The 16,953-nt window shown below is 34.7% G+C and overlaps 2 long non-coding RNA genes across 2 annotated transcripts; one reads left to right on the top strand and one right to left on the bottom strand.

The window, feature by feature from the left end:
• Positions 1 to 11,315: 11,315 nt before the first annotated feature.
• On the top strand, positions 11,316 to 14,008 carry LOC126764976 (uncharacterized). The gene is made up of 7 exons (XR_007668188.1): positions 11,316 to 11,718; positions 11,778 to 11,993; positions 12,044 to 12,443; positions 12,501 to 12,603; positions 12,678 to 13,201; positions 13,612 to 13,802; positions 13,875 to 14,008. It is a non-coding gene; the product is annotated as an uncharacterized LOC126764976 (long non-coding RNA).
• Positions 13,709 to 14,161, bottom strand: LOC126765017 (uncharacterized). The gene is made up of 3 exons (XR_007668233.1): positions 14,076 to 14,161; positions 13,852 to 13,982; positions 13,709 to 13,782 (listed from the first exon to the last, which is right to left on the bottom strand). It is a non-coding gene; the product is annotated as an uncharacterized LOC126765017 (long non-coding RNA).
• Between the last annotated feature and the right edge of the window lie 2,792 nt (positions 14,162 to 16,953).

Here is a 16,953-nt window from a genome sequence, read left to right as displayed (position 1 = left end):
TGTAAATTTTGTAGATGAATGGATTGTATTATTGTAAGTTATAAACGTCTCATCTAATATCTCTTCCTGATCTAATGCCATTTTCTTGGATTTTCTGGTTGTCATTATAATTCTGTATATTTCAGTTAGGGTTGAATGAAGTCGTTCTACTGGAGAGTTGCTACTGGATTGTTGAAATGATGTGAAGTGAAGTATAATTTCATCTTGTCTACAAAAATCTTTAAAAATGTTAGATGTAAATTCGGTACCCTTATCACAAACAATTTTCTTAGGTATTCCCGCAAGGTTCATAAATGTTTTTAAAGCTTTGAGCACACAAACGCTTGTTCTTGATGGTAATGTATAGCTTGTCGCATATTTAGAAAATTTATCGATGATGGTCAAAATACATTTACTATTTATAGTATATATGTCAATGTGCAAAATTTGAAGAGGTTCGTTTGGTGTTTCTGTAACTTGGAATTCTAATTTTGGTGGGTGTCTGTCGTATTTGAGTGTATTGCAAATTTCACAATTATTTAAAGTTTTATTTATTGTAGATTGCTTAAGGGGAAAATAATATTGTCTCTTTAAGTATTCATAAATTTCGGTAATTTTTTTATGGTTCCTATTTTCATGACAGGTACGAATTAGTTCAACTGTTTATCATTGTCAGTTACATCTGATAGGATTTTAGTGCATCGGACGATACGAAATTGTTTTCCATTTGAAAAGTATTTTGAGTATATCAGTTGAATAATTCTGAAAGTTGGTTCATCGGAGAAGATGGCAGTTAGTTTACCTGAGGGTATAAATTTTTTGAAAGCCTGAACTATTGTGTCTTGAGAAAATTCTGTTTCTCTTATAGTTCTACATTGTTTGTTTCTAAAGATGGTTTCAACAGTCACACTGTGTTTTTTGTCAGATCTTTCTAATAAAAGTTGCAAGTTGAATTCATTTAAAGGTTTTTCTGAAATTGGTACGTCATCATTCACATTTTCCTTACATGAATGTATTGTAGACAGTTCTTCCGAATCACACAAATTTATATCAGCGGTTTTATCATGGTCTAATTTTATCCTGCTCAATGCTTCTGCGTTACTGTTCAATTTTCCTTTTTTGTATACGATCTCGTAGTCATACTCTTCCAACTCTTCTAGCCATGTAAGTGGTCAGTAATTATTTTAAATTTACGACCGAAGAGATATGGGCGGAAATATTTGGTTGCCCACACTATGGCTAAAAGCTCTTCCTCAATAGTGGAATAGTTAATCTCACTCTCAGAAAGAGTCCTACTTGCGTAGCAAATAGGTTTGTCACTACCTATGTGACCTTGAGAAAGGACTGCTCCAAGCGCAATGTTACTTGCGTCTGTTGTGAGTAAAAATGGCTTTGTGAAATCAGGGTATTGCAGTATTGGATCGTTCATTAAAATATTCTTGCATGTTTCGAAAGCTTCTAGATATCTGGCGTTTAATGTTATGCTTCTGCCAATTTTTAAGCATTCTGTCATTGGTTTTGCAAGTCTTGCCAGGTTCGGGATAAACTTCCTATAATAACTAAGTAGGCCTATGAACGATTTTATTTCACGATTAGTTCTTGGAATTGGAAATTTCTGGATAGCTTCTATTTTTGTCGGATCCGGTTTTATGCCTTTCGTCGTAACTACGTGTCCTAAAACAGCAATTTCTTTTCGCATAAACTCTGATTTGTCCATCTGGACCTTAAAATTTGAACATCTTAACTTTAGAAAGACTTTTTCTAGATTCTCAATATGTTCCTGGAGGAACGTCGAAAATATAATAATGTCACCTAAATACACTAGACAGATTTTTCCAACCAAATCATTTAGGACATTATCCGTAACCCTCTGGAAAGTTGAGGGTGCGTTTTTTAAGCCAAAAGGCATTCTTACGTATTCGTAGTGACCCCCTTCCACAGTAAAGGCTGTTTTTGATATATCCCGTGGATCCATTTTAATTTGATGGAAGCCACTTGCTAAGTCGAAAGTCGAAAAGTAAAGGCATTTGCCCAGTTTATCCAAGATCTGAGATATGTTCGGCAGTGGGAACCTGTCCGAGACGATTTTCTCGTTCAACTTCCTGTAGTCAGTGACCAGTCTCCATTTCGTCTTCCCCAATGCGTGCTTCTTTTTTTGAACAATCCAAACTGGAGAGCTCCATGGGGAAAAACTCTCTGTCTCCAAACTTCCTCTTTGTGAACGAAAGGATACCTGTAAGACCTAGTATGGATAGGAATATCGTCCGTCGTCCTAATTCTGTGTTTTATTTCATTTGCAAACGTCAACTCCTCTCTATAAAAGATATTACTATATTTAGTACATAGATTCAAAAGTGTATGCTTTTCATCGCCATTCAGATGTTTCATTCGGAGTAAGTCAGATAAATTTGCAATTCTTTCACTGTTTGATTTGCATTATATTAAAGTTATTAAGTTCGAGGAAGTTTTCTGAATCATACGGACTTGTTTCAGGGGTTGTTTGGTCATTCCCCGTGGGATTAACAACTTCTATTGTACTAAACCGGTCTTTCGCAAAGTATATGCCTGGAGAAATAAATAAGCCGTTGTCCAAAGTTGTTGTATTTATCATAATATCTCCTTCTTTAGAATCAACTGGCAGTTTTACGATTTGTTTCGAATTTGTCTGTATTGTGAATTTATCAGAGGAATAATTTGGTTTAATTTTAAGAGGTATTGTAATATTATTTGTAATTAGTATTTTATTTTCAAGATCAATTTTAGCTTTAATTTTTGTCAGAAAATTTAAGCCTAACAGTCCGTCAAAATAATCATGGAATTTAAAAACTAAGAATGTAAGAGTTCCTGTTTTCCTGATTTCTTTGAAAATAGGTAATGTCACTTGCTTGTCAATTATATATTTATGTAAGATAGTAGATATAGTTATTGGAATACAATTCTTGATATCTAAGGAATTATAAATTCCGGGTTTGTAAATGAAGAAGAAGCTCCGGTATCTATTAGGAATCTTAATTGTCTGCCAAATGGAGAGCTTATACTGATATAAGGTAAAATACTGCTATGTTTATTGCAGTCTATATATCCTGTTTGTTTCTTGAGCTTACTGTAAAAAATCCTGATTATATTGTAAATAATCAATATTGTAATTTTCTAATTGGTCCAGGTTTATCTTGTTAGCGTGGTCAAGACATGGGATAGAGCTTTCATTTCGAAGACTTCTAAATTCGTTAATATTATTCATTTCATTCCTATTTATTATCCTACTAAATTGAGTGCTTGGGCTAGTTTTAAATTTGTTTGTGCCCTTTTCAAATTTTGAAAATCCACTACCGGTATCCATAGGTTCTGGTGGGGGCTGTGATTGCCTCCAATTTGTTTGTCTCGAAAAATTATCGAAGCGTTGGCTGGGTTTAAAGTTTGAAAAATTCTCGCGGTGTACTTGGGAATTTTGGGGTAACAAATTACGATTCTGATTGTTTGAATTTGGCTCAAAACTATTGTTATTAACATAGTAAGGTCTGGTTGAAAAATTAGAATATCTTTTAGGTTAGTAATAATTTTCTTGTCTTGGTGCATTATTTACAAAATTTTGTGGATATTTAGGATATGGATTATATTGGTAATTTGGTCTCCATTGAGGATATTTGGGTTTACTCAAATTGGACCTAATATAATGAATATTCTGTTCTCTGATGCAGTAGTCAAGGGCAATCGGCAATGATTCTGGTTTCATTGCTCTAATCGTAGATCCCATAGGTTCCCGAAAACCCGACAAAAATGAGTTTAGGCACATTTCAGAAAATAGATTTCTCTTTGCATTAATTACATTAGTGTCGGACTCATGGATAGATAAATTATTAGACAAGGCTGATTGGATTTCCATTATTTCGCTGTAATATTTTTCAATCGGCTTGCCGTATTATTTTAAACAATGAAGATATCTAATTAGGGATGTTTCTGTCCTTTTATCTGAATAATGCGATATCAAGTTTCCTCTGATCTCATCCCAACTGAGGGATGTGCCATACATGTTTAAGACTTCGTTGGCTTGACCATCTATTTTATTTCTTATGGCCCTCAAGAGGATTAGTCCATGAGGAGTGTTATCTGCTCCACTAATGTGAAGAAGTATTTCTTCCACATTACTAATGAATTCGTGGAGGAATCTTGGATTACCATCAAATTTGGGTAGGTCCTTGATTGCATCTGGAATTCTAAGTGAGTTAAAAATGTCGATATTATTCATGTTGTTACTATTAGTTGTCGTTTGAGTCCCTGATATACTTGGAACTTCTGTATTTGAAAGCATATTAAAATTTAATGTAATGTCCTCGGATATAACGGGTAGGCTTCTTGACTTAAAAATCTTAAAACTTTTAGGATATGGAAAATATGTAGATTTACTACTCATCAAAAATAATAACTTGTTTTATTTACGTAACATAATTTGGTTCCGATTGATAGGAATTTGCAATCAAATAATGCCTACACAAAAATAATTTATTTCGATTTTTTTTTATTATATATATGTATGTAATTAATTTTTATTTAACTTTTCCCTTTCTTCCTTTTTAATTTTATTTATTTTGACAATGTATGTTATATTTTCTTTTAAATTGTATATTATATTTTTTTAATGATCTTTCCAATCTTTCTTTTGTAATAATACACTTATTATACCACTTATTTTCACTGTAGCCTTATACCAACATGCTCTTGATATTTGTTCTCCGTTCGATATTCCTTCGAATTTTTGAACAGGCGGCCCCTTATGTGGTCCAAGGATTTAATTATTAACAAAGATATTATTTTGTTAGCACTTTAAGTTAAGTTTCAACCCGAACCGTTGGCTTTTCGACTGCGCCAGTTATGTTACTATGTTCCTTCGTTAAATAAAACACCTTATCTCTTCGAAGGTTACACCAATAATAATCTTTATTTTAAAATTAATTTTACATGAAGGTAAATAAGTAAAAGAAATTTGATGAGTCAAGAAAAATACAGTGAAGATTAAAACAATAATAATTGTATAAAAGTTGGTAAACAGGAAGTATCAATTACAATTGTTGCAATGTTTTAAATTTGATGAGTCAATAAAAATAATAAAGTACAATAAGAAAATAAATGTAATGATTTGTTGTTATAGTTTTATTGGTGTCTTCTGGGTTTTGGTGGGGGTTGATGTGACGATACAACTCCCGCGTTGGCAGGATAACTCTTTATAGGATCATCTAAAGTGAAAAAAATACAAGTTTTAGTTAAAACCTTAACTTAGATCTTGGACAAAGGAAACATGCTGAAAATTGAATTTTCGGCAAATATTTTTACAAAAAAATGGGAAGACTTTAGTATACCGCCCCAGGATTTCGGGAATAAAATGGGTATGGTCGGATAGACGAGATTCTCCAGATCAAGAATAGCCGCAGGAAGCTTATAGTTTTCGAGATATTCGCGTTTAAAGTTTAAAATTGTTACTATTTTAATTACGTATTTTCTCGATATAAAATTAATTTTGCACTTATACTTTTCACTTTTATATCCACTAGTACTTCAGTAATTCGTTTGTACACATTTATTTTACATAATATAGCACAAAAACAGTTTTAATTCAATATTTAACTTATTTGTTAAAATTTATTTACTTAACAATAACGAAAGAGCTACAAATTGTCAAATATTCAGTGTTACCTTATCGACATCATTTGCAAAATAACTAAAAGAAAAAAAGTAAACAGATTATACCCCAAATACGAGAATCAACAACGTATAAAAATAAATCGGCCGCGCTTCAAAAAAAATCACCCTGGTCGGACAAATACCAGGGCGTATCAGATTTTTTTTTGCGTTGAACTCCTTTTTGTGTGGGCGGCCTTCGGGCGCGCTTCAAAAAAATAACCCTGGTCGGACAAACACCGCGGTGTATCAGATTTTTTTTCCTCCTTTAGAACTCATTTTTACATAGGCGACCTTCAGGCCGCTTAAATATATTTATATATTTTTTATTGTTTATCAACGATTATGTTTCTTGTATTTAGGGTATAATCTTTCTTTCTATTTTTTTGTTAGTTTGTAAAATATATTAGTTTGGTAACACTGATTATTTGACAGTTTGTAACTCATTTTGTTATTCATAAATAATCAGAATTCAACAATAAGTTAAATGTATAATAAAAGCTATTTTTGCACTATGTTATATAAAATAAACTAGAGGACCCGTCCACGCTTCACTGTGGCTGATACATAAATAATACTACTACTACCATCTATATGATTTCTATTAGTTGGATTATAATTATTAGTGTTGTAAAACTTACTTTTACCGCAGGGAGCCGGAATAAATAAAATACTTTGGTTATAGTTCATATGACCGTTCACATCAAGAGTTTATTAAGAACTAACAAAATGGATTACAAAAATCTTAAACGTAACCGAAAAACGTTGTTGTTGTAAGGGGAAAACTATGGCCAATCGTGGTTGCCAGATTCTTCAACACTCCTCCTCAACAACAATGATTTTCTTTTCAATATCAAAAGTTATTGTTTCATTCCAAGTAATTCAATTAATTTTACATGTTTTGATTTACAAAGATTTTTAGTCAGAATATCTGCTGGCATATTATCTGTACTTAAATATTTTAAATCAATTACATTATCTTTTACAACTTGTCGTATATAATGAAATCTTATATCAATATGCTTACTTCGATTGTGGTAAACTGGATTCTGCGCTAAATGTTGTGAACTCAGATTATCACCATACATTACGAACGCACCCTTGCTTTTGTAGCAATCCATTTCATACAACAAATTTTTCAAATAAACTGCCTCCTTGGCTGCCGCCGATAACGCCATGTACTCAGCTTCGGTACTGCTTAAAGCAACTGTCACCTGTTTCTTACTCTCCCAAGAGAATACACAACCTGCTAAAGTGAAGGCATAGCCGGTATAGGACCTTCTGTCATCTACGCTGCTGCCCCAATCTGCATCTACGAAGCCCTCTGCTTGCTTACCCATCTTTCTGAAATGAAGCTTTAAATTTTTCGTTGCAGAAAGATACCTTAGTACATGTTTTGCCGCTGTCTCATGTTCGATATGAGGATCGCAATTTCTTTGCGCCAACTTGCTGACTGAATGTAAGATGTCGGGTCTTGTCGTTACTGCTAAATACATCAACGCGCCAATAAGAGACTGGTATTCTGTAGCATTAACTCTTTCGCATTCAATTGTAGAACATTGAATCTTAAAACCAGGATCAAGTGGAGTAGATGCTCCGCGACACTGCTCCATACCATACTGCTTCAACAAATTTTGTACGTACTGAGAGTGACCAACAGATATATCACCTACGCTACCAACACGTTCAATCTCCATTCCAAGAAAATGTTGTATTCTGCCTTTGTCAACAATATCGAAACCCTTAGCGATTTGTCTCTTTATCGCCAATAGGTCTGTCTCGCTCGAACTTGCCACGATAATGTCGTCAACGTAAACAGCAATAAAGTTAAAACTTTTATCAATATTTTTCGTATAAAGGCATGGCTCATTCTGACACTGCTTGAAACCAATGGATTTTAAAGTGATGTCCAACTTACGGTTCCATTCTCTGCCAGACTGCTTTAAACCATATATTGCTTTCTTTAATTTAAGCACACGATTAGGATATTTGGAATCGATAAACCCTTCTGGTTGTTCCATATACACCTCATCGTCTATCTCGCTGTTAAGATACGCCGTTGATACATCCAGTTGATGCATATATAGTTCCTTTTCAGCTGCCAATGCAAACAGCATCCGTATAGTAGCATAACGTACAACAGGGGAAAATGTTTCGTTGTAATCAACGCCATACCGCTGGCTACATCCCTTTGCAACCAACCTCGCTTTGTATCGCTCAATGTTTCCATGTTTGTCTCTTTTTTCATTAAAAACCCATTTACAAGGAATTTTTCGTTTTCCAATTGGCAAATCGGTTAATGCCCACGTTTGGTTTCTAATAAGAGATTCGTATTCACTGTTCATAGCCTCTTGCCAGCGTTTACAATTCTTGCTTAACATTGCTTCTTTTACAGTGTTCGGTATCTTGCCACTGCTATCAGCTAGATTTACCGTGTGAAACTGTTTGCTCGGACGACCAGGTTTGCCAGTACGAAGAATTTTCGGTCTACCTCTTCTTCGTTTTTCGTTTGCATCGTTCTCACTTGTGCTATCATATATGATCTCGTTATCATCCTGCACTTCAAGTTCTTCACCTATTTCATTTTCTGCTTCTGAAGCTGTTTCATATTGCTCCTCCTCAATATGATCATTCGCCTCTCTTCCAACGTTTAAACTTTCTTCACCATGCGACTTTCGTACTGTTTCTATTTCAACTAGAACTCGTTCTGCTTCCTTTTCTCGTACGCTTCCTGTCGTAGATTCATCAAAGATGACATCTCGCTTTTCAACTATTCGTCTCTCACTGCAATCGTACAAACGATATGCTTTTGCTGTCAAAGAGTAACCAACAAATGTGTACTCTTTACCCTTTTCACGAAACTTATTGTGTTGATTTTTAATTAGACCAACTGCTTTTGAACCAAATATTCTCATATGTCGTACATTTGGCTTATAGCCCGTCCAAACTTCGTATGGTGTTTTATCACCAAGTGGTCTAGTCACTGAACGATTTCGAATATAGACTGCAGTTGCCACAGCTTCAGCCCACAACGACTCACAAAGTCCAGCCTGCACAAGCATACTGCGAGCCATCTCTACGATCGTACGATTCGCGCGTTCCGCTACTCCGTTCTGTTGAGGCGTATAGGGGACTGTCAACTGTCTTTGTATACCACTTGCGTTAAGGAAATCATCGAACTCACGGTTGACATACTCAGTGCCATTGTCACTTCTTAACACCTTAATTCGCTTCTCTGTTTGACATTCTACTAGACTTTTAAACAATTTGAATTTCTCCAGTACCTCATTTTTATGTTTCAAAAAATAAACAAACATACGTTTCGATTTGTCGTCTATAAAAGTTGTAAAATAACGCGCACCACCCAGAGACACTTTTGGCATAGGCCCACATACATCTGAATGAATTATGTCTAACAAATTCATCGAACTATGCCCACTGTTTTGTGGAAATGGCTTTGAACTTATTTTTGTCTTCATGCACACGTCACAGTTTATGGTTTTTGGTACATTTTTTAAATCTAACCCATTCACCATTTTCTTATTAGACAGTTCTTTTAGGCTTGAAAAATTCAAGTGTCCATAGCGTTTATGCCAAGTCATAAAATTCTCTTCTGCTATACCGAAACACGAATACTCACTCTTGCAGTCAAATATATATAAATTATTTCTCTTTAGAGCTTTTAACACAACCTTAGATTTTTGATTTCTTATTATCGCACAGTCACTTTCAAAACAAATAGTTACACCATTGGCAATTGCTTTTCCAACCGATATGAAATTCCCCGCCATATTCGGCACATATAACACGTCTTTTAAATATATTTTGCAATTTGCCTGTATTTCGACTGTTCCTACACCTATCGCGTCTACGTAATTGTCCGATGCTAGCATCACTCTCTCTTTACTTTGTCTGAGAGAAACAAACATACTTCGCTCACTGCATATGTGAGTGGACGCACCACTATCAATGCACCACGATGATCTTTTGAAACCCGACCTATCTGTCGCCGCTAGCACTGCAAATGAACACTTTTCATTATAATCGGTGTTTTTGTCCTTTTTCGGCACTTTACATTTTGAGGCCATATGCCCACGCTTGCCACAGTTGAAACACTTTCCGCTGAACTGTTTCTTCGATGTATTATTATCCCCTTTGGAATTTGCGAGAAAAGCTTGCTGATTGACTACTGCAATGCTTTCTTTTTCTTTTTCAGACTGTCTGTTGTACTCTTCCAATAGCTTCACTTTTATAATTTCAAACGTTGGGAAAGAATCACGCGTTTCCATCGCAATGACGAAATTCTCGAAATTTCTCGACAAACTGGATAATAGAATGATAACCAGCAGCTCATCACTTAACTTTATGTCTAGCTCAGCTAACTTGTCTGAAACGCTAACAAACTCCTGTATATGTTGAACCATTGACATACCTTCAGTCATACTGAGGCTGAGTAACCGTTTATATAAGCTTACTTTTCGTATTGGACCACTGGGCTTATACACATTTTTTAACTTATTCCACGCTTCTAATGCACTGGTAGTGTTCTTTACGTACCCTAATTGTGATGGTTTTACACTTAACATAATTGTTGCCAAAGCCTTCTCGTTTTCGACTTTCCACTTGGCCAACAATAGCGCATCCTCTGGTTTAGCAAAATCACCACTAACCACAGTCCAAATATCCGCGTGCACCAAAACACATTGCATTTGTATGCACCACGTATCGTAGTTGGTATCATCTAACTTCTCTATTTGATATAACGAACTCATATTGTATTTTTAAAATGACAAACACTTTATGCGACGCACGCAAAACCGAATTATTAGTATATAGTTTTTATTTAATTCCGACGTAGGTCCTGGGCCCATAACCTGTTGTAAAACTTACTTTTACCGCAGGGAGCCGGAATAAATAAAATACTTTGGTTATAGTTCATATGACCGTTCACATCAAGAGTTTATTAAGAACTAACAAAATGGATTACAAAAATCTTAAACGTAACCGAAAAACGTTGTTGTTGTAAGGGGAAAACTATGGCCAATCGTGGTTGCCAGATTCTTCAACAATTAGTTAATGAGATATAGCATTATTGTGAAGCAACTTGTGTTGGTTGACAAAAAAATGGATAACAAAGCATTTCGTGTGTTAATAAAGCATTGCTTTTTTGGGGAAAATACTGTTGAATTTGGGCTCAGGGAAATCCACCTTTGAAAAGATATTTGATAAGCTGGAAACAGGCGAAATGAGCAAAGTAGGTGTTTCGCAAGTTCATAATCCAACAAAAACAACGAATAACTGATTCTGAGAAGTGTTTAAGGGCTAATCTAATTGGAATAAAGCCGAAATTTTTCGTCAGTGATAGAAATATAGCTCCATCAATTAACACTGGAGTCCAATCGTCTCTGGCGTGGAAAAACGAAAAAGGCTGCTGGAAAGGTTATGACATCAGTCTTTTGGGATGCACGTGGTATAATACATACTCAACGACTGAATACTGAGCCAGTTATAATCTATTTCACTGCGTGTTTGGTTGCAGTTCTTTTCTTCTTTTCCAAATATTTAGCAATTGCATTATTTTTGAGAAAACTCTGTTTAAAATTGTACGCTTATGTATATTCAAATGATTCCTACAAACATGAATTTTGAACAAATGCTTATGATTTTAAATAATTTAAAATATATTTTTTTTATTTATGAGTTGTAATAAACTTTGACATAAAGAGATAAAAAGTATCCTATGTCCTTACCCTGGTTATAAGCTACCTCTCCACCAATTTTCAGCCAAATCGGTTCAGCCGTTCTTGAGTTATAAATGGTGTAACTAACAACTTTCTTTTATATACATATATAGATGTCAGGTTTTTTTTATTGTTTTTTTTTTTGAAGAAATTAAATATTCAAATGATTCTTATACTATGTTCGGACCAACATTGAAAACATTTTGAAAACACATTTTTGTGTTGTGGAACGTAAGTCGTTCGGACCGACAATTTGTGTTTTCGCTGAGTTTTCACTGACAGCTCACAAATTTTTTTGTTTGTTTACATTTGAGCAACGAGAATGGTAAGTTTTAAAATCCTTAATATTTGCTTATAATTAATACTAAAGATCGTGTTTTTTAGAATTCTGAGAAAAAGATGTTAATTGCGAAAGCATTGGTTTTAAGAAGCCAAATAAATATCCTGCTCATCGACAATTCTTCAAGAGAACTATTGGAATGTCTTACTACTCAGCACCATGCCTTGGCAAAAAAGATAGCCGAGTTAAAGAAACAACATCTAATCGTATTAGATTTAAAAAAGGACCTTGGGATGCCGATTAATTCATGTTGGACAAAAGTGTGTATATGTTCCTATTGATGCAATCAATTATATATTATTAATTCCAGCAATGTAAGAATCAGTTTTGGGAACACGATTGCCAACGAAACGGATCTGCTTTTTTTAAAGAGAACTTTCGCATGAACCGAAGTTCCTTTGATAAATTATGTGACATCCTCCGCCCGTTACAAAAAATGGATACAAATTACCGAAAAGCTATTCCTATCGAGAAAAGAGTGGCTATAACATTTTTTGCTTTAGGGTCATCTGCAGAGTATCGTAGTATCGCCAACATGTTCGGTGTAGGAAAATCTACGGTTTGCGAAATTTTACTGGAATTTTGCACTGAAATCTGGAGATTACTGCAGCCATCCTGTTTTAAAATGTTGCCTCTAAACAGAGAAAATATAATCGAATTGGTGACTGGTTTCGAGGTAATTGGATTCCCAAAATGCTTAGGAGCAATTGGTAAATATTGAATATAAAATCTTAAATTTGCGCTAATGTTATAATAATTGTTTACAGACGGATGCCACATTGAGATTCATCCATAATCTGACGGAGCTGTTGATTATTATAATTATAAAGGATGGTATTCCACCGTTTTAATGCCATTAGTTGATGCTAAGTAAAGTCTAAAAACTCAATATATGTACATATGTATAAGTACATACATAAGTAATGTTTGCAATGTATTTTCAGAAACCGTTTTACTTACATAAACGTAGGAAGTCCCGGGCGATGTAATGACTCTCAAATTTATGAGACGTCATCACTTAAAAAAGAAATGGATAGTTGTCCTTTACTAAGCGAAATGTCTAGAGAAATTTCAGGCGTAAATGTGCCAGTATTCATTATTGGGGATTCGGCTTTTCGATTTAGCAAACAACTAATGAAACCGCAATCATTTAGCGTAAATCAAAATAATGGTGAGAAGGTATTCAACTACGCTCTTTCGAAAACACGTAGAGTTGTCGAAAATGCTTTCGGACACCTCAAGGCCCGCTTTCGACGCATCGGAAAAGGAATTGACAACTCTGTATGGAACTCCATAATAAAAGCATGTTGCGTCCTTCACAATTTTTTAAATGATAACAACGACTCGCTAAACGCTAAATGGTTACGCGCTTTGGAAGAGTTGGAGACTAGACGCCAGAATCCGGAGAATTCCAGAGAATCCAGAATTAATGGAGAAATGATTCGGACAGCACTTTGAACAAATTGTGGTAAGTACACGTGCATATTGTATCACAATATCTATATTTTACACAATTACATATACATTAAATCAAAGATAAAGTTGTACACACCAAACAAAATTCAATTTTATTTTCCATATAAAAACTAATACATATCAACGTTAAACATATATTATTAAACAGAAAATACTTATATTCATTAATTTTTTTATTTATTTAGAAATTGAAGTAATCGTTCATTGGTTTCTTTAGAATCTTTTATATATTGTTCCATCATTTCGGTTTTTTATTATCATCTTCAACCATTTTTTTTGTTAAGAACTTAATTTCTTTGCTGGTTTCAATGGATTGCTGACTTGCTTTCTCGAGCTGTTTTTCAATTTATTCAAATTTTTTTAATATTATGCTCTGAAAATGATTCCTTCTTTTATTAATAGCATCACCCGGCTCCGGAGACGGTACTGGTAGCGAAGAAGTATCGCTTGGCGACATCGGCATAGCTGAGGGCGATGGTAGGCAAACCGGTGATGACAATGGAGATGCAGCAACGAATGTAGAAAACGCAGCCGTTTCCACCGAAATTTGGAGTGGTTCAGAGTTAGTAGAACCTTTTTAAAAATGTATATATGTATGTAAATATAAATAATAAATTGAATTACAAAACAAATGTATCTTACTTTGAAAACTTTCCTCCACTAAGCTCTCGGCGTTGTAGCTGACGTACGGCAACAGTATGGCTCTCATTTTATCATAAAGTGGCCACTGCGAGGGAGAATCGCCAGTTGACCCGACTGCTGTCTTCTCTTTCCTGTAAAACATGATATATATATGTAAAAACTATTATTATTATAATAATATTTGATTCTTATTAACTTATATTATATGTCGTATAATCACTTACTGGCATAACTAAATAAAAGCGTTGAGTTTTTTTTCCGCTTAGCGGTATCCCTAAATGAAGCAGCAACTTAACGTCAAATTCTCACTTCAACTCTAAAATTAGTCTAAAAGAAATTAAATGCAAAACGAATTATTTTATTACTAATACTTATATCCATTTGTATAAGCATTTAACATCACGTTACAAGATATTTTTCAGAAAAATTACAATTTTTTAGTTTTCTGCAGCAAACTTTAATTCTTAACGCACTGTGAAAATCGATTTTTCACCGCTCACGTAGAATACGTCATAGAAAATCTAGGGGCATAAAGAATTTTTGACATTGCGTATGTAGATCGGCTTTTATACAATCTAGTGAAAGAATCATATTACATTAGAAATAATAATATATAGTAGTTGTATGAGAATAACCACAACCAAGCAAACGTTGTAGCCAGATTTCGCTGATTTTTTTCAATACATATAATTTACGAGTATTAATATCCTATCTCAATAATATAAGTGTAAAATACCCGGAAATTGTAATTGAAACACAAAATACGAGTATTTAATTATTCATCAATATTTATTTTGCCGCCTTCAAAGTAACCTCCATCAGATGTAATACACTTATGCCAACGATTTTTTCCAGTCTTCGAAAATCTTTTCATAAGCACTTTTTGTGATGGCCTTCAGCTCATTCAGCGAAATTTATTTTATCTCTTCGATCGACTGAAAACGGGTTCCCTTCCGATAATTGTTGACTTGTATGCATGTCAAACACATAAACCCATGTCTCATCGTCAGTGATAATGCTTTCCATGAATATGTGATCGGAATTCGCAATATTAAACATGTCCAAAGAGACCATGAGCAAGAACACGTTGCCATCTTTCTAACATTTGCCTGACGAATTTCAAGCACTGTATTCTTCACCTTTTTAATATTTTCATGAGTTGTCGAAGGTTATCTAGAACAAGGCTCGACCGTCTTTGAGGGCTTTGTACCACTCATACTTGTGTTTTTCATAAAATTGAATCACAACGAGAGATATTTAAAAATACTCAGAATCAATTAATGTCTCTTTAGAGGTTCATCTTGTTTCGATTTTGTCTTTACATTGAACAGGGTATATTAAGTTTGTCACGAAGTTTCTTACACTTGGAAGGAAACGTCGGAGATCTTATTATATAAATGATGAGCATGACGACCTTAAATGGTTTAGCCATGTCCTCTGCCTGTATATACGCGCACTAATCTCTCAGTTTTTGAGATATAGATATGAAATTTCGCTCACGTTAGGTATTAAATTTAAAAATTATGTTTAATAAACTACGAAACAGCTGGCTAAATTTCAATGAAATCTTATGACGATTTTCAGAGTGGCCTAGGGAGTTTTCCTGTAAGGCTTGGTGAGGATCGGCATTTTTTTAATATTCTGAAATGATATAGATGCGCATATCTATTTTGATATTTAAATACACGTACTCTACTGCTTCCTTCTCCCGCCCAAAATAGTTCTTTCAAACCCTCCACTTTTACGTTCCACAATTAGAACGAGACAATTGAATGGGCAAGGAGGGGTCAGGCAACGATATACTAATTAATTAATTAGTAAAGATAACAAAGAGTACCCGCCAAAAGACTCCCCACAAACCTTTCCTCTAAGTTTCGATCTATCAGTGAAAAAGCTCACTGTACGCTCCTCCAGCGGCATCGCCCCGCCTCCATATCCCTCTCAGGTATGTGCACAGAAAAAAAACAATCAGCATAAAGAGGCACTAAGTGTCATTATTTGTGGCAACTGATACATTCCTCAATCTCTCCCCAACTTTTGGCCTCTACGAAAGCTTCCTGTCCAGAATAAGTCGCAACTGTGTACAGGTTGAAGGCTGGAGCCTCCCAATGAAGGAGGAAAGCTGTGAATATATAGGATTTAGATAGATATAAAAGATCCCTCTCTTCTTTTATAACAAATCAAATGGCCCAACACACTGATAAGTTTCAGAATCCTGCTGTATACTATTGATCCCTTTTCGGATATAAAGATCCCAGGGCCTTTATCCTGTGCCAATGTACTGACGTGCAGTCTAGCGTCAAGTGTTTGAGAGTTTCCGATTCACAGAATCCGCAGTTAGCACAAGAAACGACGTCTATGTTAAATAGGTTCTTCTTGAGCCTACAATGCCTAGTGAAAATTACGCAAGTTGTCTCTAGGGAAGTTGACTGCACTTTTAAGTCTAGTGAGGTTGTAATGACCTATTAGCAACTTTACCAGGCATATGCCTGAGAGTTGTTGCCAACACTTTTCCCTGCCCACTCTCTCCTTTTTGCCAGATGAGGCGCAATTTCGTGCACCAACAGCTGTATAATCTCGGAAGCGGAGATCGCCATAAGCGGGGCTTGACTATCCCTGAGTATAGCGATAATATCATTGTGATAGTTACGTTGAAGATTTCTCTCTACATTTCGACTTATAGCAAAGACATTTGCGTGGGAAATACTCGGAAAACATCCCATAGTTTTAGAATGTTTGGTACGCGGTCCTGTGACATTTGCACGACTGTGCTACTCTTATCAGTAGGTCACGCGAGTTATGTTTCTATGTTCCTTCGTTAAATAAAACACCTTATCGCTTTGAATGTTACACCAATAATGAAATTTATTTTAAAATTAACTTTACATGAAGGTAAATACGAAAAAGAAATTTGATGAGTCAAGTAAAAATTAAAACAATAATAATTGTATAAAAGTTGGTAAACAGGAAGTAAGTATCAATTACAATTGTTGCAATGTTTTAAATTTGATGAGTCAGTAAAAAAAATAAAGTACAATATTTAAATTTGATTTACATGAAGGTAAATAAGTAAAAGTAATTTGATGAGTCAATAAAAATAAT

Source organism: Bactrocera neohumeralis, unplaced genomic scaffold (genome assembly GCF_024586455.1).
Source record: "Bactrocera neohumeralis isolate Rockhampton unplaced genomic scaffold, APGP_CSIRO_Bneo_wtdbg2-racon-allhic-juicebox.fasta_v2 cluster10, whole genome shotgun sequence".
NCBI lineage: Eukaryota > Metazoa > Arthropoda > Insecta > Diptera > Tephritidae > Bactrocera > Bactrocera neohumeralis.
This window is presented reverse-complemented; position numbering and strand designations above follow the sequence as displayed.